The sequence below is a fragment of the Bufo bufo genome, chromosome 1 (genome assembly GCF_905171765.1).
Source record: "Bufo bufo chromosome 1, aBufBuf1.1, whole genome shotgun sequence".
NCBI lineage: Eukaryota > Metazoa > Chordata > Amphibia > Anura > Bufonidae > Bufo > Bufo bufo.
In genome coordinates, this window is record NC_053389.1 from 13,715,603 (window position 1) to 13,738,625 (window position 23,023).

At 44.3% G+C, this 23,023-nt stretch overlaps 1 long non-coding RNA gene across 1 annotated transcript; it reads right to left on the reverse strand.

Annotated features, from left to right (window-relative positions):
- Positions 1-300: 300 nt before the first annotated feature.
- On the reverse strand, positions 301-15,987 carry LOC120991781. Its single transcript, XR_005776805.1, has 3 exons — positions 15,976-15,987; positions 10,348-10,355; positions 301-596 (listed from the first exon to the last, which is right to left on the reverse strand). It is a non-coding gene; the product is annotated as an uncharacterized LOC120991781 (long non-coding RNA).
- Positions 15,988-23,023: the final 7,036 nt, after the last annotated feature.

Below are 23,023 nucleotides of genomic sequence, written 5' to 3' on the forward strand. Positions count from 1 at the left end.
CAGCAGATCCTCACCTACAATCTTTGAGGGTCAGCTCACCTTCAGGCCCTCACATATAATGTTTTTGAGGGTCAGCTCACCAGCAGGCCCTCAACCATAATGTTTTACAGGGTCAGCTCAGCAGCAGGCACTCACCCCTATTGTTTTAGAGAGTCAGCTCTGCATCAGTCCCTCACCCCTAATGTTTTAGATGGTTCAGCTCAGCAGCAGGCCCTCGCCCATAATGTTTTAGAGCAAGGGTGCACAACCTGTGGCCTGGGGGCCACATGCGGCCCTCGATATCATTCTGTGCGGCCCTCTATATCATTCTGTGCGGCCCCCAACCATCTGTTGACAGACATGTATGACTATGTTTTGTGGCTGCTCACATGCATTTTTCATGTATTCTCCCATTAGATGTGAATCCTGGATGTGTAACCAGACATTTATAGTATATACTGTATGTACAATATGCAATAAATACAGTATATCAGTTGGTAATACCCCTTTAACTTTTATTTTTCGGCCCTTGGGATTCCTTCAGTCTTACAATGTGGTCCCCGACCAGAAAAGGTTGTGCATCCCTGTTTTAGAGGGTCACCAGCAGGCCCTTGTTACTAATGTTTTTGAGGGTCACCAGCAGGCCACCAATCATAATTTTTCAAGGGTGTGTATGATGCCCTCCTTTATGTGTAATAAAGGGTGTATTGTAGTGCTGGTTCCTTGTAATTTTTGGAAGCCCTTTCACTTAGTGCATAGGCTTTATGAATGTAGGAGTCCCACTACCCGAACAATTGTACCACAATGTGAATAAGGCCCTCCATTATGTGATATACAGGTTGTATCGGAGGGCCTCTTCCTTGTAATTTCTGGCAGCACTTGCACTTTATATACAAGTAAATATATAGGAAATGTTCCCAAACAATCTTTACTCTAACATCGATTTTATCTTTGGTCTTGTGCCAGTCTGTAAAAGTGGCGTACTACTCAGACAACACTGTTCCCAGCAGTGACCTGGGAGTCCAAGATGCATCCAGACATCCTCTCTATGCTGTTCCCGGACCATTTTGGTTGTGTTTCCATCAATTTCTGACCTTTTCGTATGAACCAGACACCCTTCCCTCTTCAGAGCAGGGGGTGCCTGGTTTAATGCTCAGGTTCTCATATTGACTTCCATTGTGCTCTGCCGCTCTGTAGAGCACCCAAGCATCCTGAGGTGTTCGACCCGAGCACCCGAACACCTGAACACGTTGGTGCTCGATCAACAATAATTGTAACCTTAGTTTGGTTTCTGCCCCTGTTCTCCATGTATAACTGAGTGTACTAAGTGGATATTTGTTGAGCTATAACATCTTCAAGGGTCTAACCTCTGTCTTTTCTTTTAAGGTCATATTACAAACACAATGCGACAAATGAAACAAGTATTAACAGCGAAGTTGATGATTCAGACTTCAGATTAATGACGATAACATTTACCTTATACAGCATCATTTTTGTTCTTGGGACTATCGGTAATGGATTAGTCATCTGGATTGCTGGATTCAGGATGAAGAAGACAATCAGCGCTGTGTGGTTCCTCAACCTGGCCATTGCGGACTTCCTCTGCTGTGCTTCTCTTCCTCTGCGCATTACAGACTGGTCTTACTATTTCTTACAATATTTTGAACACACAGGGGATTTTTGCACAGCAAATATTATTCTGTTCAATCTTAATGTGAGCGCCAGTGTTCTTCTCTTGACGGCCATGAGTATTGACCGCTGTGTATCTGTCATGTGGCCATTTTGGGCTAAAGTTCATAGAACACATAAACTAGTGAGAATCAGTGCAGCAATTATTTGGGTGCTGAGTTTTCTCCTGACTGGTATAGTGTATTACTTATATGTAGTTTATCTTAAAGATTTTTATGAATGGTGTATATTCTCTTTCCGTATCAATGACAATCTCCTTAACAGAAAACGAACAATTCAACTGATCAGGTTACTTATAATGTTTGTGATCCCTTTTCTCATCATCTTGATCAGTTATGTTATCATTTTCATCAAACTTTGTAAAAGTAAGAGATCCCAGAGATCCCAGAGGCCCTACAGGATCATCACCGCTGTTATATTGGGTTTCTTTATCTGCTGGCTTCCATATTACATCTGGCCACTAACACCCATCTATGATAAACCTTCATATGATATTCAATTCTATGTAGTAAATACTATTGTTACTAACCTGGCTTGTCTTAACAGTTGCATCAATCCAATCATTTATGTTTTTATGGGCCAAAATGTTAAAATCGGCTTCTTCAGATCTATCCCTGCCAGGCTACAAAGAGCTTTTAGTGAACATCCTAATGACCTATGAGAGGATTATGAACATGATGTCATTACTGATGTTTAAAATATATTCCACTTAATTGCCTCATGAAAAAAAAAAATCTATATTTTTCAAACCAATACCTGGACCTAAACATTTTTGTAATTGAATCTAATTTAAAATTTCTGTAGCCACTAAAGCCTCATTCACACGTCAATGTTATGTTCAGTGTTTTCCATCAGTGATTGTGAGCCAAAACCAGGATTGGAGCCTCCACAGACATCAGGTATAAGGGGGAGATCTGCACCTCTTCTGGGTTTAGACTCACACCTGGTTTGGGCTCAAAATCACTGACAGAAATCACCGACCAAAACAACGAAGTGAGAATAAGGCATAAAGAAGCAATTACAGCAATAAAAGGGGAAATCTCTGGATCCAGGCAAGGTGTAGGCTGGTTCTCCCTTTGTACTATATGATCTTCAATTTTTACATTAATCATGGGGTAACGTATTTAAATGAGTTTTCCATGATTTAAAGCGATATGTAAAAGGAAATATAGAGCCCCACAGCAAAACCTAGTAATGGCTCCGCTCTTCATAAAATGTTTGCCACATTTATTTGTATTCTCTTTTTTAATTTTGGGTAAAGATTTGTTTTCTCATAAAAAAAAAAAAAGTTGTGCTCTTCCGTACCCACTTAAGCTGACTTCTGTATCTGAGAACATGTTACAAATGCTTTATATATGTGGCACTAATAAAAAAAATATATATTTCTCAATATATTTATGACACACATTTGGTGCAAATGCAGTACCGCTGACCTAGGGAATTGTTTAATGCTTTATAGGTAATGTTATGTATTTTACATTGTATTAGCCATACATTCCAGCAGGGAAGACATGGATGGCAAATGAATGGCAGGAACAGGGCTAACCACCTCCATTCTCATCTTCGCAGGAGCGGGCCGGTCCTGCTTCCTGCCAGGAAGAGGAATTAATGTGTAGATTCTGTGAGGAGAGGAAGCACACTACAGAGCTCCTGCTCCTTGTAAAGATTCTACATAAAGACCAACTTAATCCTATCTAAAGAAAACATTTGAGAGACAAGACAGCAGAGTGAGCAGCAAAGTTCTCGATGACAAACACTGCTGCAAGGTAAGGGATTACAGCTCAGACACCCATCACAAAAACTAATACTAGGTCAGATAAAGTTCAAGTCTGAATTGAACAATGGGCAGCTATAACCACAAGTGTTATGTTACAGCCATCCAACCTGCCTCCATACATCTTTAATTGGTGCCATAAACTGTGCTTTGAATTTGCTGCTAATGAATGTACCATAAGTTGCATATTACACTTAGTAAAAAGAGTTGTGTTCCAACTAAATTTCCACCGCACCAATCCCCAGACAGCCATACATTATCAGGGCCACTACCACTCTTATCTTCTACACCAGCAACTCAAAGGCTCACTGCACATACCAACCCATGAAAACCAATGGCCACATGCAACCAGGACATGCCAACTCATGGCAACCAATGACTACTAACTTGTGCTGACATTGATTTTCACTGGTGAGTGTGGTTTAGCTGCAGATGGTATGCCGCTACTTGGCGTCACACCATTAGGCACTGTGTCAAGGAGCATTATATAAGAGGGCTGCCAGCATATTGTTAGACCAATGCTCACAGCCCAGCGCTGTGCAGCTCAGTTGGAATTTTCCAGAGAACACCAGAATTGGCAGGACCATCATTGATGCCGCGTTCTTCTCGGAAATAAGAGAAAATGCACACTAAGCATGTCATACTTAGCCTAAACTGGTTCCTATAAAAAAACTGTGGGTGCCATTTATCAAACTAGTGTAAAGTAGAACAGGCTTAGTTGTCCATAGCAATCAATCAGACTGCACCTTTAATTTTCCAAGGGAGTTGTCCAACAAGGAGAAAGGAAGGGATCTGATTGGTTGCTATGGGCAAGTAATCCTGTTCTGCTTTACACCAGTTTGATAAATGATCCCCTATGACTTGTCCTTCAAGATTGAAGGACTCATACAGCTAAACTGAATACAATATAAAAAATATTACTATTCCTTAAGGCTAGAATAAGTGGTCACTAAGGGCTTAAAATGCATTGGCGTCACTGGAGCTATGTGGCAACTGTTTATTTGAGACATATGTTGTAAATCAGAGCAGTGTATATTTGATTTCAGGCCAGTTGATATTGTGCCTTTATAGTATTGCTATGTAACTAATGTATTGTTATTTCATGGAATGTGCCTGGTTGTCCAGCAGGTGGCAGTGTATATGGCAGATAGTATCGCTAGATAGAATGGAACTTACTATTTCATTCTCCCTCTTTTAGGCAGAAGTGGGTTAGTCCTGCTTCCTACCAAGCAAGGGGTTGCAGGAAGCAATAGTCAATTTAGAGTCGATAGAGGAGCTGGAAAAAGAAGAGCCATGTTGCAGTGAAGGGAATGACCCACTCCCGCGGCAGGAGTCTCCCAAGGGAAGTAGCTCATAGAGCACATGACTCCTTACAATACATAGACAGAGTATTACGAAGGTGTCAACAGCCATAGGCATCCCACTCAAAGGTACCAGAGCTGTCATAAAGTCCATCTACCAGACAGAAGCCAGAGTTTAGCACAGCAGAGAAAGATTAACCAAGGTATCCAAGTTTGCCTGCCAGTTTACCCTAAAACCTGCTGGAGCCAAAAGAAAGACCAAATATTGTCTGGATGCAAGTTTATTCAAGTAAAGCTGTTGAACTATTACCAAGTCTGGATTCTTACTCCACCAACTATCACTCTCTCCTTTATTGCTACGCAGCCTAACCCTGGGGAGAGACGGTATCCATGTAGGACCACCGTGATACACACAGAAACTAAGTAGGCCACATCACCACTCAGCATTCCTAAAAACTTGGGACATGATTGGCCCTGGGGGGGCGGCACATTGCACATACATCTACAATATACAATAAAAAGTGAGATTTCTGATGTTTTTTTTCCAGTTTTAATTTGACTGTGTCCCTGTCATCAGGACTTTTTTTTCCACCCTGCCATGGGCGTCCGCATGGGGGGGGGGCAAGGGGGAACTGAGTTCTGCCTCTGGGGGATCCAGGAGGGTGGGGGCAACGGGGCAATTGCCCCCCCGCCCCCCGATCTGCTCAGAAGTGGGAGGGCGGCGGCGGGGCACAGGGAGATGAACGCTTCCATTGTGGAAGCGCTCATCTCCATAGTCATCTGTATCGCCGTCCTCAGGACAGCGATACAGATGACTGTACTGAGGCAGGGGAGGGAGAGGCGTGTCCCTTTCCCTTCCTCTGATAGGCTGCAGGCACTAGGCCGGCGCAGGTGGCACGATGAAGTCATCGCGCCGCCTGAGCCGTACAGCGCGGGACACAGGCCGGAAGGGGCCTGCATCGCATCGCTGCCAAGGAGGTAAGTATAAGTGTTTTTTTTGTGTACAATACTGGTGGCTACTGGCACATAATGGAGGTCTTTGGCTACTGGCACATAATGGGGGTCTCTGGCTACTGGCTTATAATGGGGGTCATGGGCTACTGGCACATAATGGGGGGCTCTGGCTAGTGGCACATAATGGGGGTCTCTGGCTACTGGCACATAATGGGGGGCTCTGGCTACTGGCACATAATGGGGGGGTTGTCATTACTGGCACATAATGGGGGGGCTGTCATTACTGGCACATAATGGGGGGCTGTCATTACTGGCACATAATGGGGGCTGTCATTACTGGCACAAGGAGGGGGCTGTTATTACTGGCACATGATGGGGGGCTGTTATTACTGGCACATGATGGGGGGCTGTTATTACTGGCACATGATGGGGGGGCTGTTATTACTGGCACATTATTGGGGGCACTATAGGGGCATCTAATGAGGCCACAAAGAAGGGGTGTTTTATATGGTGGGCTCTGTACAGTAGAATTTTATACTGGGACACATTATGGTGGGTACTATGGGGAAGGGGGGAGAGGAGTACTATGGGGTCATCTACGGGGGGTACTAAGAAGGGGAATTTTATACTTGCAAATTATGGGGGACACTGAGGGCATCTACTGGGGCATTTTATACTGGTACATTATGGGGGCACTAGGAGGAAGGGGGGAGAGGAGCACTATGCAGCATTTACTGGGGCACTATATAGGGGTATTTTATACTGGCACATTATGGGGGCACTATGGGGACATTTTCTCAACTGGGGGCATTACAAGGGGGTATTTTTTGCACTGTCACATTATAAGGAGACTTATTTCTACTGGGGGGCATTATGGTGGGCTTTATTACTCCCACATGGTATGACCCTCTAGTAGCAGCACCAGCTTCTCCCTGCTCTGCTATCCCTCTGCCCCTTCTCCAAATCCTTATTATGAAATCTTTCTCATTAGGATAAAACACAACATCAGCTCCGCCGAGCCCCCGGCCAAGTGTTGAAGTGGCGTCCGAGATCCCCAAGGGCCAAGCCAAGTAATTGTAAGTTTTCATGTGAAATATGTTTATGTTATACACATATAGCCTACACTGTGCCACACAATATACAGTATACCGCTACACTGTGTAGTCTGTTCTATAAGCACCATTGTTTTGTGGCGCCGGACAGAAAATAATCTGGAAGTGCCCCTCCCGAGACCAGGCTCTGGTTCCGCCACTGCACAGCTCATGCTTTATTATACTTTGTGATAATGAATATGCCCCTCCCCTTCATTACATTCTCAGAAACAAGCAGAGCATGGATGTCAATAAAATTATGCCCCCCCCTGGAAAAATTTCTGCGGACACCCATGCATCCTGCATAAGCGAAACCAGACAATCTGTTATGCTTGCCATAGACCTCTATTATGAAGGATTAAAATGGAATGCTTCTAAAGGTTTCCGTTTTGAATTACGTATTACGAATTCCGTTATTTTCCGTCATAATGAAAAACAAAATTTGTTGTGAACCTGCCCTTACTTGAACCTGCCCTTACTGAAGACTAATCAATAGTGTTGGGCGAGCATGCTCGGCCGAACACCTTTTTCACTTGAGCATCGCGATGCTCGGAACATTGCGGTGTTCGGCCGAACACTGCGTTTGTTCGAGCACGATGCTCGAGTCTCCTCCCCGTATGTTTGTTGGCTGCTACGCAGCCAAATAAACGTGCATGTAAGTACTGCCACTCACTATTAGTGATGAGCGACAGGGGCAATATTCGAATTCACGATATTTTGCGAATACTTGGGCGAATATTCGCCATATATTCGAGAATTTGCAAATTTGTGATCTCCAGGCACTATTTTCTTGATTGCGAAAATGTGCATAAAAATGTGCATATATTTTCATGAAAAAATTTGCATAGAAATTTGCATAAAGTGTTATAAAAAAACCCTGAATATTCGCGATTACGAATATATTTTGCGATATTCAAAATATTTGCGAGTTCTCGAAGTGCCGATATTCGCGATTAAAATTCACAATTCGAATATTCGTGATCAACACTACTCACTATTATGCCGTAGCCATGTTGGTTACTGGTATTACAGTGATTGGCTGTCCGGAACGCGTCATCAGGTGTTATATAGCACCCGATGACACATGGTTCAGCTCAGACTTAGTCAGGGCGAGCTGCAGCAGAAGGGACAGATAGTATAGGGAGTGGAATTGTGTTTTTTTTAGGGAGTTTTGAGACCCAACAGTCTTTTTAAGGACCAAGGGAGGTCAATGGCTGCAATGGGATGAAGAGGAAATGTGGGAGAAGCAATTGTCATGGATGCTGTTAGCAGATTGCTGGAACATATAAATAAACGAGCGACTGGCTTGATCCCAAACTAAGAAGCTTATAGGTGAGCCCTATAAAACCCTAAGAGCTCTCCCAAACTGCTATGCACATGCAAGGGTCTGTATGGTAGACAATTGCATGCCTACGTACCTAAGATTGTGTGACACCTGAAAACCCTATAATAGTGAGGGGACTCGACCACCAGCTCCCTGCACTTAATACGGATGGAGTCAGGGTCATCTAGAATCAAGCCAGCAAGAAAACACAATAAAGTAAAAGACTTATCTGAACAAACAGCAGAAGCAGCCTCTAGCAGTGAACACTTCAGCCAGGAAGTAGTATAAACCGCAAAGTGAGGCAGTATGGGAGGGAATATAAAGGAAGACGATTAGTCGAAATAAGTGACACCTGGCAGAAGGAAAGGAGATGAGAAAGTGAAACCAAAACAAAGAACATCATACAAGAGGTAGAGAAGAACGTCTGCCAGACCTTCTCACAGAACTGGCGGTGACAGCTATTAATGCGAAAATGTGTGACAAAATACTGAAGTGCAAATGTGGTAAAAGTTATTGAGGCGCAAATGTGTGACAAATATCTGAAGCGCAAATGTGAGAAAAGTTAATGGGGCGCAAATGTGGGACAAATTACTGAAGCGCAAATGTGGGAAAAGTTATTGAAGCGCAAATGTGGTACAACTTGTTAAAGTTTAAGCATTGAATGAAAGGAGGTGGCGCGCATCAATTAAAGAAGAATTTCAGAAATTTTATTCCCTGTCACCTATGCAGAGCAGGGGTTTATTCACGTCTAAAATTGTAAAATGTCAACCCAAGAATGTAACAGAAAAATTGCAGAATTTTATTAACCTGTCTACTTTGTAGAGCAGGGGTCTATGACAGAAAAAATTTTTTTATTGTCACCCGAAAATGTAAAAGAAAAATTATTTAAATTTATTAAGCTGTCAACTAAGGCTACTTTCACACTTGCGGCAGGACGGATCCGACATGCTGTTCACCATGTCGGATCCGTCCTGCGGCAAGTGTGAAAGTAGCCGCCGGACCGCCGCTCTGTCCCCATTGACTATAATGGGGACGGGGGCGGAGCTCCGGCGCAGCACGGCGGTGCACGGCGAAAGGCCGCCGGACTAAAATTACTGCATTTCAGGCTTTTTAGTCCAGCGACTTTCGCCGTGCACCGCCGTGCTGCGCCGGAGCTCTACCCCCGTCTCTATTATAGTCAATGGGGACGGAGCGGCGGTCCGGCGGCACGGCGAAATAGCCGCAGGACGGATCCGACTTGGTGAACAGCATGTCGGATCCGTCCTGCCGCAAGTGTGAAAGTACCCTAAATGTAACTGACAATTATTATTATTTTTTTTTAACTGTCTACTAGGAATAGCAATGGAACATCACACCCAAAAATTGTTGAATTTCAACCGAAAATGTATCTGACAATTTTAATTTTTATTTTTACCTGTCTAGTAGGTATAGCAGTGGTACATCACACCCAAAAATTGTTGAATCTCACCAGATAATATAACAGACCAATTTTTTATATTTTTTTAACCTGTCTACTAGGTATAGCAGTGGTACATCACACCTAAAAATTGGTGAATTTTACCAGAAAATGCAACTGACAAAGTAGTGAAATGACATAAAATAAAATACGTACAAAAAATAAATTAATAATTGGATTTATCCATATGGAGTAGGAGTTTGAGGAGGCGGTGGACGTAGCGGTGTAGGTGGAAGCAGCGGTGGAGGAGGACGAGGTAGGCAACACAGGTTTTGGGTTTTAATATATATTTTTTTAATTAGAATACACTCCAAAAGAGTGTGAGATATCCAAAATACAAGAATGAGCAATTGCGCTGCAGTATAACAATGGCTGGTTAAGGCCAGTATACATGTATATTCTGCACAAGGTACGGACAAGTCCTGTGGGATCCATGCCTGGTTCATTTTAATGAACCTGAGCTTGTCCACATTGCTGCGGCTGCGCTTGTCTGTGATGACGCCCCCTGTCGTGCTAAACACACGTTCAGATAATACACTGGCTGCAGGGCAGGCCAGCACCTCCAAGGCGTAAAGGGCAAGCTCAGGCCATGTGCCCAATTTAGAGACCCAGAAGTTGAAGGGGGCAGACCCGTCATTCAGTACGTGTAGGCGTGTGCACACATACTGCTCCACCATGTTGCTGAAATGCTGCCTCCTGCTAAGACGTTCCGTATCAGCTGGTGGTGCTGGTTGTTGTGGCGTGCTGACAAAGCTTTTCCACATTTCGGCCATGCTAACCCTGCCTTCTGAGGTGCTGGCGGTGCCCCAGCTGCGTTGGCGACCTCTTCCTCTGCCTTCGCCTTGTGCTTCCACTGTGCCCCCACTGTCAGGTGGGAATGCCACCAGCAGCACGTCTACCAGCGTGCGCTTGTACTCGCACATCTTACAATCATGCTCCAGTGAGGGAATTAAGGACGGTACGTTGTCCTTGTAACGGGGATCCAGCAGCGTGGCCACCCAGTAATCAGCACAAGTTAGAATGTGGGCAACTCGGCGGTCGTTGCGGAGACACTGCAACATGTAATCGCTCATGTGTGCCCGGCTGCCCAGAGGCAATGAAAAGCTGTCCTCTGTGGGAGGTGTATCGTCAGTGTCCTCTGTATTCCCCCATCCACGCACCAGTAATGGCCATGAGCTAGTCTGGGTGCCACCCTGCTGTGAACATGGTTCCTCCTCCTCCATCTCCTCCTCCTCATCCTCCAGAACTGTGCCCTGGCTGGACAATTGTGTACCTGGCGTTTGTGGCTGCAGGAACCTACCCTCGGAGCAACTTGTGAATGACTGTCCGGAAACCCTACAAAATGATCCCTCTTCCTCCTCCTCCTTCTGTGCAACATCCTCTTCCTTCATCGCCAGCAGCGTTTTTCTATTTAAGGAGGCATAGAAGTGGGATAGTTACGCTGAGAACGGCGTTATCGGCACTGGCCATGTTGGTGGAGTACTCGAAACAGCACAACAGGGCACACAGGTCTCGCATGGAGGCCCAGTCATTGGTGGTGAAGTGGTGCTGTTCCGCCGAGCGACTCACCCATGTGTGCTGCAGCTGAAACTCCACTATCGCCTGCTGCTGCTCGCACAGTCTGTCCAGCATGTGCAAGGTGGAGTTCCACCTTGTGGGCACGTCGCATATGAGACGGTGAGCGGGAAGGGCGAAGTTACGCTGCAGCGCAGACAGGCGAGCAGCAGCAGGGTGAGAACGCCAAAAGCGCGCACAGACGGCCCACACTTTATGCAGCAGCTCTGCTACGAGATTTCGACATTATCGCACACCACCAGTCCGGGCTTGAGGTTCACTGGCACCAACCATTCATCGGTCTTTTGTTCAAGACCCGTCCACAGCTCCTGCGCAGTGTTTGGTTTGTCCCCCCAAACAGATAAGTTTTAAAACTCCCTGGCTGTGCTGAAGTTGGTGGTGAAGGTGTTACGCTGACCGGATGAGGAGCCGGTAGAGGATGAGGAAGCGGAGAAGGAGGAGGAAGCAACAGGAGGAAAACTGAAGCGCCCTGCAATCCTCGGTGGTGGAAGAACATGCGCCAAACTGCTATCCCCCTCAGGCCCAGCCGCCACTGCATTTACCCAGTGTGCTGTTATGGAGATATAACGTCCCTGACCATGCTAAATGGTCAACGTATCCGTAGTGAGGTGCAACATGCCACAGATGGCGTTGCGCAGTGCACAACAAATTTTGTCCCCTACTTGGTTGCGCAGGGAAGGGGTGGCTCGCCTGAAAAAGTAGTGGCGGCTGGGCACGACGTACTGTGGGACAGCCACCACCATAAGGCCTTTAAAACTATCCATCTCCACCAGACAGAATGACAGCATTTCAAAGGCCAGTAATTTAGAAATGCTGGCATTCAGGGCTAAGGATCGCGGGTGGGTAGGGGGGTACTTCCTCTTCCTCTCCAGTGTTTGGGAGATGGAGAGCTCAACGATTCGGTGGGACATTGTGGAGATGCTTGGTGACCCAGGTGGTGGTGTTGCTGGAAGATCTTCTGTTTGCGGGTTGGCAGGTGGCACTGTCAGTCCAGAGGTGGATGAAAAGGCAGAGACTGCAGCATAAGAGGAAGCAGGAGGAGCTAGAGACCTTTCTTGGTTTTTGAGGTGTCTACTCCACTGCAGCTCGTGCTTAGCACTTAAATGCCTGGTCATGCAGGTTGTGTTCAGGTTGAGAACGTTTATGCCTCGCTTCAGGCTCTGATTGCACAGCGTGCAAACCACTCGTGTCTTGTCGTCAACACATTGTCTGAAGAACTGCCACGCCAGGGAACTCCTTGGAGCTGGCTTTGGTGTGCTCAATCCCTTGCTGCGGTGGTCAGTAGCAGGCGTACTGTATAGAGGACGGCCGCTCTGCTTTTGCACCCTGCTCCCTCTTCTGCTGTGCTGGTGGCTCTGTGCGACCACCGCCTCTTCCTCCAAACTACATAGATCACTCGCATGACCTTGATTCCATGTGGGGTCGAGGACCTCATCGTCCTCCACATCATCTTCCACCCAGTCTTCACCCCTGCCTTCCTTGTCGGTCTGCACACTTTCGAAAGCACCAGCAGTTGGCACCTGTGTTTTGTCACCACTTGAGACGTGCTGCGATGGTCCTCCCATGTACTCATTTTGAAAGATAATTGGTTGGGCATCGGTGCACTCAATCTCTTCCACTTGTGGGGCAGGGCTAGGTGGATGGCCCTGGGAAACCCTGCTAACAGAGTCATCAAAAAGCAGAAGAGACTGCTGCTTGACTTGGGGCTCTTAATGCTTGGCTGATTTGCAAGGGGGTGAGGTGAAAGACTGATGGACATCGGCTGCAAGTGCCAACTCTGATCATTCAGCAGGAGACTGGATGGGAGACAATGTGAAGGAACTGGAGGCACTGTCAACAACCCAATCTACTATCGCCTGTACTTGTTCAGGCCTCACCATTTATAGAGCAGCATTAGGCCCAAACAAATACCGCTGCAGGTTATATCGCCTACTCGCACCTGTAGAAGGTGTTTCACTTGTGCGTGTAGCTGGCACAGATCGACCACGTCCTCTCCCTACAACAGGAGCTCCACCAGCAGCACCACGACTGGGGCAACGTCCCTTATTTGACGCTCTCCTCATATTTCTCAAATTTAGGATCTTGCCCTAAATGGGTGTTTAATTAATAGCAGAATAGAATGACAGTATGTACAAAATGGCTGTATTTCAAATACCTGAATAGAACCACAGTATCTAAAGTGTGTATCTCACACGCCCTGGCCCACACTGGGCCGCAATTAAAGATTTGTGCACGTCACTCTGGCTGTATTTCAAATAACGAATATAGCCCCTGTATATAAAGGGTGTATCTCACAATGACATATGCAGCAAAGGCTGCAAAATAAACTTTTTTTTCCCGAAACGGGTGTTTGTTTAATAACTGAATATGACAGCAGTTTATAACCCTGGAATTTCAAACGTCTTGATGCTGCAAGGGCAAAATAATTGTGTATTTTGCCCAAAAAGGGTGTTTTACTAATAGAAGAATATAACCCCTGTATATAAAGGATCTTGCCCTAAATGGGTGTTTAATTAATAGCAGAATATAATGACAGTATGTACAAAATGGCTGTATTTCAAATACCTGAATAGAACCACAGTATCTAAAGTGTGTATCTCACACGCCCTGACCCACACTAGGCCACAATTAAAGATTTGTGCCCAAAATGGCTGTATTTCAAATATCTGAATATAATCCCTGTATATAAAGGGTGTATCTCACAATGACATATGCAGCAAAGGATGCAAAATAAGCTTTTTTTTCCCCACACAGGTGTTTGTTTAATAACTGAATATGGCAGCAGTATATAACCCTTGAATTTCACACGTGCTGATGCTGCAAGGGCTGTAAAATTGTGGATTTTGGCAAAAAAGTGTGTTTTTAAAAACCCAGAAAATTATGGCTGTATTTCTAGCTTAAATTGCACACTGACTAATCCAGATGTTGTATATTGCCAAAAAAGTGTGTTTTTTTACTAACAGAATATGAAAGCTGTATATAACGTTTGAATTTCACACGTCCAGATGCAGCTATGGATGTAAAATAGTATATTTTGCACAAAAAGGATGTTTTAAAAAAAACAGAAAATTATGGCTGTAATTCGAAATTGCACACTGACTAATCCTGCAAATGCACCAGATGTATATTGCCAAAAAAGGGTGATTTTTTACAACCGGATTATTAGTGCAGTTTTTCAAGATTGGATTTCATGCTGGTGCACTAAGCTTGCATAAAATGGCCGCCACCCACCTAACTAACAGACGGATAAAAGTAAAAAAATTTCGGTCACTGGGCTCAGGGCAGAGTAAAAAGATTGTGCCCTGCACCCACACAACTAAATGTATGTGGATCGCTGAGTTAGATTCACGTTCTGAACAAAGATTCTTTCCTATTCTCTTCCTGAAATCACCAGCCGCATCCTCTCCCTACACTAGTAACAGCAGAGTGACGTGCAGCGCTACGTGACTCCAGCTTATATAGAGGCTGGGTCACATGCTGCACTGGCCAATCACAGCCATGCCATTAGTAGGCATGGCTGTGATGGCTTCTAAGGTCAGACAGTTAAGAGCTTGTTGATTGGCTGCTCTGCAGCCTTTCAAAAAGCGCCAAGAAAGCGCCGAACACCGAACCCGAACCGAAACTTTTACTGAAATGTTCGGGTTCGGGTGTGGGGTCCAAAAATCCTAAAGTTCGGTATGAACCCGAACTTTAAAGTTCGGGTTCCCGCAACCCTACCCGTGACAACTCAAAATCAGAACCATGGTGACCGAGAACGGGAAGAACATGGTGTCAGCGCTGCATCAAGGAGGGCTGAGCCATGCGCCCTGCATGGCACACATGGTTTAATCTGGTTGTCAAGCTGTTCCTGAAGTCTTCCACCCATCTGCAAGATATCCTAAAAATGGCATCCCCCGGGGAAGTTTTCACCCGTTCGAATTTCACCCTCCATATGTTGGACCGACTATACGAACAGAAAAAGGCCATAAACGATTTCTTGATGATCCAAGCGGACAGGAGTACTCCCTTGTGTAACTTCGATGTCAGCCAGTGGCAGCTCATACGTGACACCTGCCATTTGCTCAGCCCTTTGAGGAGGCCACGTTATTTGGCAGTCGCCAACAGGCTCGGACTGGCCCACAGGGGTACAGGGGAATCCCCCGGTGGGTCTCTGAGCAAGATGGGCCCCTAGTCTCCCACTTCCTGCACAAGTGGCACATAACACATTAGATTTAGTACACTACATACATATATACAATGTACAGCACCTCAACCAGCTTATGTTCATATAAAAAAACTTGTTTGATTATTTATTATATTTGAATTTATCCATACGGTGGGCCCCCAAAATAAATTTTACTGGTGGTCCCTAGGTACCCCAGTCCGACACTGGTCGCCAGGACTACTGGATGAACAACGTTATTCCACTGCTTCATGCCCTGGAACAGATGCTGGTAATTCTGGCTGTTCAGAAGATTGTAGACCTGGCGCCTAGATCTCACGGCCACATGAGCCCTGTGGGGGCTGAACTGGAGGAGGACATTAGATCACAAGCAATGTGTAGCGAATTGGGTGTTTTTACTACACAGGTGATAGGAGAGCAGGAGCATGAGCAGCAAGAGGAGCTACAGGGCGATGAGAAAGATGAAGCAGAGGACCAAGACACACTGTGGCAGTATGCAGTGGAGATGGAGGCAGGGAGTCCCTCTGAATAACTTGCACAAATGGCCCAATGCATGCTCACTTGCTTTAGTAGTGACAGCCGAATTGTCACCATTCGGCAAAAGGGATTACTTCTGGCTCTCCATTTTGATGGACCCTCGCTATTGGTCCAAAATGGGGGCCTTGTTTACACCCGCTGAGAGAGAGGACAAACTGATCTACTATAGAAAACTTGTATGTAGTCAGTTGGCCGCTTCCTATCTGCGCCATTGTCCATCTTCTCGCAGGTTTGACCGGGGGGGGGCCCTCTGCGCTCACGTTCCTCTGCCATGGCTGCTGTGGCCGGGTTGAGGGGTGGGAGCAGTACCAGCTCTATCAGCAGCAGCTTGAGTCTAGAGTCTCTGTTGAGCAGCTTTCTTCACCCGCCTAGTGAAGAAACCACTCGCCAGCAGCAGCAGCAGCTAGACCTGGAGCCGGACCTGAACCAGCAGGTGGTGGCATATTTGAACAGTACCCTGCCAACCCACATTGAAGATCTTCTGCACTACTGGGCAGTAACAGCCTTGTATTTTTTAAATTACATCATGTTTGATGATAAAAGGAGGAGGTGCTTGGTTGATCTCTTGTCCCCGGAAGAAGCCTGTGTGGCGAAATGTCGTTGGGAGGAGGCGGCTGCAGAGTCGGCATGCTACAGATGGTATTTATATAGATTGACTTACTAATTTTGCCTTTATTTATGTACTACTAATGACCCATATGTGGCTATTCTGCCCTGGGTGCTACTAATGGTCCTATTGGGCATATTTGCTAATAACCTAGTGTTTGATTACATTCTGAAGCTGACGGACTCTGCAGTTTCCTCTTTGTCCTCTCTTGGGGGTTCCACCTGCTGCTATGTATGTTTACATGTTTTTATATGTTATATTAATTGAATAAAGTATACTTTTATTACGATTAATGGAGGTATCATAGTTTTTTTTTTGTGGGATTTTGCACTACTAGGCCGTCAAACTGTATTTGTGGCCGCAACTGGCAGAGTTTGCCCTGGAAAAGCTGTCTTGCCCGGCCAGTAGTCTGGCATCAGAGCTGGTGTTTAGTGCGGCGGGGGCCATAGTAACCCCAAGGAGAACTGGACTGTCCACCCTAAATGTGGAGAGACTGACCTTTGTCAAGATGAATCAGGTGTGGATCAGCCAGGATTTCCACCCACTAATGCCTCATGCATCAGACTAGATCATCCATGGTGCCACACCAACACTTTGACAAAAGAGACCGGTTTATTCTGGCTACCCACCTCAGCTACTACTCTGATGCTGCCACCCGCCTGATGCCAAACATCTGATGCAAAGTGCTCCTTCTTTCACCCACCATCTTCAACTGGTACTGGTATTGTCACCCACCTCCACACTATGTCACCTTGCCACTCTGTGGCCTCCACTATCATTGGGCCACTCTGTGGCCTCCTCATGCTGCTTCCACCTCACCACTATGTCATAGGTCCACTCTGTAGACTTCTCATGCTGTTCCCACCCTCCCCACTTCATGACCGAGCCACTATTTCGCCTGGCTGACATAATCATTTATTTGACCCTTCTTCTGATCTCTCAGAAGGAAGGAGAAATGAGACACACAACAGATCCTGTCTGCGTAGCAGATGTAAGGCGTGTATGGAAGAAGGAGTGGGTACAAAGCACAGAAGACATGCAAATATTCCATTCACGTGTCATCTCTGTTTCGGATCCACTCCTGTTTTTTTGGCATTAGCAATACTGATGGATTACTGACCAAATGCTGACCGAGTGAAGGCGGATACTCCACAGACAGGATCCGTTTTTGTGGGTTATTGTTCTGACAGATCAGAGGAAGGGAAAAATAATCAGTGACGTCAACACAAACTTACTGCTGACCCCCTCTCCACTCTGTCGGGGGCTCTACTTGTACAAGCGTTTAATAGAACAGGTTCTGTAGACATCTATGTGGAATCAGCTGACGATGGTGTAACAGGACTGCACTTCTGCTTGGCGCTAACATTGACCTGTAAGGTTGAGTTTACACTTGAGTTAGTTGTTCAGTTTTGGCCCCGCGACTGCCCAAATAAGTGAAGTGTGCAGTGATTCTAAGAGCGACACCTGTCATCTGCATGTCATACGGACTCACAGTATTGTTTTTACTACCACAGCAGACTCCCTATGCATGTTACTGCAAGGCACAGTGTTCTACGCCACTATAGAGGCTCTTTACAGGCAGGAAATAGCCGTTTTTTTTTATCCGATTCGCCACAAATAAATTCGGATCGAACCACATTTTTTCAAAAAATTCGCCAAACTGCCGAATCGAATTTTTGAGAAACTCGCTCATCTCTAATGTCTTTGGCAGAAGTGAGTAAAGAGAAAAGTTAATGGAATTGTAGGGAGGCAAGGTTTCTGTCACCTCAACCTAGACACGGTGCTCCAGCTGGGCCGCTGATCAAAGGTCACGAAAGGACGGCAGCTGGTCCATACATATGTTATAAACAATAAACTAGGTACAGTTTATAAATATTTTACAGTTTTTTCTCTATAATTCGGAGGAAGTTGTATTAATGATGAGATAAATAATAAAGAACAATTACTCCATCTTCTAATTATTCCTGTGCACTTAGCAGAAATGTTACATGGATCGGGTCCGAGAAAAACTTTTACATAAAGCAGCAGTTTTGATGGTTATAGTTAGAGATGAGCGAATTTCATAGAAATTCGTTCACGCTTCGTTTGGTGGTAAAAGCAGAATTGCGTTATGGATTCCGTTACCACGGGCCATATTGCAATTCTATGACGGAATGCATAATGGAATGCCTCTCCTACCTAACGGAAACGGAACAGATCCGTTATGCAGGCCATAGACTTCTATTATGACGGAATGAATAACAGAATTCCTCTAAAGGCATTCCGTTATACATTCCATCATAGAATTGAGTTATGGTCCGTGGTATTCTACTTTTACCACCAAACAAAGCGTGAACGAATTTCATAACATGAAATCCGCTCATCAATACCGTATATACTGGACCAATAGCACTAGTGTGAACAGCGTGTAAAATGGAAGAGTGAAAATATTCTTCTAATATTCATACTGTATATTAATGTGCTATAATAAACTATGTAATGATACAGGGGTGTAGCTAGGAGACAGTGGGGGGGAGTTGACCCCAGTGGTGGGCGCAGCTGCCAAAGACCTTTACTTTTTGGGGTCTGAGAATTTATATACAGAGAGAAGATACTTACTGTAAAGCCAATGAAAGCAGAGTCTGTCTAAATAGACAGATAGACAGACAACCAGAGTGGAAACCAGAGCTGAATCGGAATGGCGGCGTTGAGGAACCAGTGAGGTGAGTGATGTCTATTGCACATGACCGTATGGTTTTGTGGTCCATTTTAAAAACGGATCAGTTTTTTATTGTTTTGGTAGTGTTCCAGTTTCCCTTCCGTTTTGCCGTTACGTTTGGTTTCCAATTGCGATCCGTTTTTTTGCAGAACTATCTATTGCTGAATAAAGTGGCCTAAATAGGAGGAAATGCTCTACCCCAAACACTGTAGCGTGTTTATAACCGGGGGAGCAATTCTTCAGCAAGTGATCCGTTGCTAACGGCAATCCCCAGCAAAAAATGCATACAATGGAGGATGCTGGCAGCGGACCACATGCACCACAAAAACATCCTACACAAGATAAATGTATTGAATGTGCTAATGCTTGTCAATGGTAACATTCTGGTGCACCTGCTAGCCTGTGTCACGTGGCCTGTTATAGGTGGGGCTCGTAGCCTCCTCTTCCCTCCTATTCTATTAGAGATCTTACTATGGAGGTATGTAGGAGCTTAGCTGTGAGTCGGTCCTTAGCACCTATCAAACTGTGTTCACACACCATAGGTAGTTTAGCGGTAGGACCCATGCCACACTGAGATACCTTGACGGGGTGCGCAGTGACGTGACCTAGCCTGGACCTCAGTGACCGTGCCTGCTGTTGATTGCAATACCGTCTGCCACGCAAATGGGAAGGTGAATCACACAGCGTAAGACTAACCATATCAGCTGGAGTCTAGCTGCACGTGGCTAAACAAACCACCATCGCGGGAGAACAGAGACAAGAGACGGTCGTGTTGTGAGTATTGGCCTGACAAATACAGGACCACCAAGCCGAGCACCTTTGGGACATTTACTTACATGGTAAGACCGTCCTGATTCTTCCGGCAGGGATTCATAAGGAGCACGAGAAAGTTTCTTTCCCCAGTGGGACGCCGCTGGCGATAGTTTATAGCGGGACGCCGCTATCTCTCTGAGTGTATGTACACACTATTTGCAATTGACTTATAGGATCCAGTTTGTGATACCACACCAGGAACATTCATTGATCCCTCCTAGGAGATTTTGTCAATATCGATTATATTTGGGACTATATATCAAGTGCGATTATATATTAAGTGCAACACATCTACCTCATTGACAGTGCTGTTTTCTATTCTGCAGCGATATTTTGTGACTTGCGCCCACTTGTTTATTTATCTATTTATTTATACTTACATTCCTTGTTGGCATGTATATTTTTATCCTTAGGAGCGTTTATTAGGATGGGTATGGGTAGTGGAGTTTTATGAATTATTAATCTGTATTTTATTTATTTGTGTAGTAATAAATGTTCTATGGTCTGATATCTTGAGAGTGCCCAGATTTTCCTTTGTTACACGTAGAGGATAGAGTGAGTCCTCTTATTTGAGCGCACCTCATTTTGGTTCTAGTGAAGACTGTGTGCCACATACATTACCATTTATATATATTTTTTTCAGTTGATAAAGCCATATGGCGGATTATTTTTTGGGGGGATAAATTCCACTTTTTAAAGGCACCATTCAATTTACCTTATCTGTTATTGGAAAATGAAAAAATAAATAAATAGAAAAATAAAAAAATGTAATAACATAATTCCGACAAGGCGTGCGGTAAAAATGACATGACATCCTTATTCTGTGCCTCAATATGAATACGGTGATACCAAACATGTGTGTGCGTATATATATATATATATATATTATTTTTTTTACAACTTAAAAAAAAATCCTTGGCAATAAATCAACATTTTCCTTTCATCACCATTTGATTTTATTAAAAAAAAATTGTGGGACAAATTCTAGATTTTAATTGTACCATATTTGTGGTATGTGCAACATTTTGATTAAAAAAATTGCAAATTGTGTGCTTTTATTTTTTTTTCCGTTACAACGATCAGCAAACAGGATTTAAAAAAAAATATTTTAGTAGTTCAGACATTTTTGGACATGGCAATAATGAATATTTTTTGTATTGTTTATGTATTTTTATGTTAATTATTTTTATTTTTTTACTGTTACAGTGATAACTTTTAACCCCCTTAGGGACTAAAACCCGGGATCTTTTGATCCTTTGTCATATTCACCCCAATAAAAATCTATTCGGGTGAATCGCATTTTGGCACGCTCCTTGCTGAGCTGTGCCTCATGCACAGCACAGAGTTTACTATGGCAACCATTGGAAGCTTCTGAAGTACACAGGCTTCCATGGTAACGGATTGGAGCCCCACCGTGATATCTGTCATCTAATGGCACAAAAGAAAGGTCTAAGAGGTCCCTTGAAAAATAATATCAAATACATGTAGGTTGGGTAAGAAATAAGTTATTTGCAGTTAGATAGGCCCATTGCTAAAACCTAAATTGGCCTAGAAAGGAAGGGGGATAAACACTCTGGTAATGAAGTGGTTGAAAATCCTTGACGCTTTTTGTTGACTATAAATCTAGCAGATTTTCTGTAAGCATGCATTATTAAACGTTGTTTTTCTACATTTCCTGTCTATTATAGACAGAAGGATCACTATTAAAGTTGATATAAGCTATAAGCTTGTCTATATTCCTTTCCTGCAATAATTGTATTTCATCTTTTTAAGATAAGTATGTGTACATACTATAATATCCCCCCGAAGGACCACCTCCCAAAATAATAGTGAATCTTTCCTTGTTTCTTTGTTTTTTTCAATATACTGTCTCCACCATTGTTTTAATGACTCAATAAACTTGCAATTTTGTTCCAGTTGCACTGGAAATCTCCACATTTTGTAGTTTTTACTTGTCTCTATCTACTCACTCAGATGCATCCTATAGGAGCATGATGTGATACGATGGTATCAAAAATATCCACACCTGTCACGGCATTTAACACATTATTAGTTATAAACAGATTGAAATTTGGGATAATGAGCTACAGGTGAAACTCGAAAAATTTGAATATCGTGTAAAGTTCTTTTATTTCAGTAATGCAACTTAAAAGGTGAAACTAACAGATGAGATAGATCATTACAGGCAAAGCGAGATATTTCAAGCCTTTATTTGTTATAATTTGGATGATTATGGCTTACAGCTTATGAAAACCCCAAAGTCACAATCTCAGGTACCCTTTGCTCAGGGGGTATGGATTAATTAGCTGACTAGAGTGCGACACTTTGAGCCTAGAACATTGAACCTTTTCACAATATTCTAATTTTAAGTTGCATTACTGAAATAAATGGACTTTTGCACGATATTCAAATTTTTCGAGTTTCACCTGTATGTATAGGTGAAAAAGAAGAGGAAAAACTCCTTCCAAAAGTCCAAATATGGGTAGTAGTAGTAGTAGCAGCACCAGCCATCTGGTAGTAGTGATACTTGTAGCCACTGTGATGGTGGTAATTGTAGTGGTGGCAAAAGTGGCATTCAGGGCAAATACAGGGCAGAGAATTGAGAGAGGGATCAAGGAGCCCACAACGACATATCACAGTCTGGTAAAAGTGGCTGGGAAGGTGAGGACTATGACAATGGTTATGTGATGGACAGGACATGGGAACCAGATCAGGGTGCTGAGGAAGAGGTGACATCAAAAGAGGAGGGCCATGGCCACAATAAAGAGCAGAGGCAATATACGGTACGTCCAAAACCTAACAAAAACTGTCAGGGCAAGATCAGTTTCTATTGTAGTCAGCTGGGAAGTGGTGATGTCAATGATAATGTAAGCATAGGAGCAAAACGTTCCACACAGAGGAAAAGCTAGCTCTGTGTGATCAACTACCGTAAGACAGTTTATCTCCACAAGGCTGGCACACACAACCACAACTGTGTGCTGGATATCTGACTTGGCTATATTCCGTTGTCAAATCCCAAGGCTTGTTGGAAAGTTAGATTTAGACTCATAGGGAGACACTTCC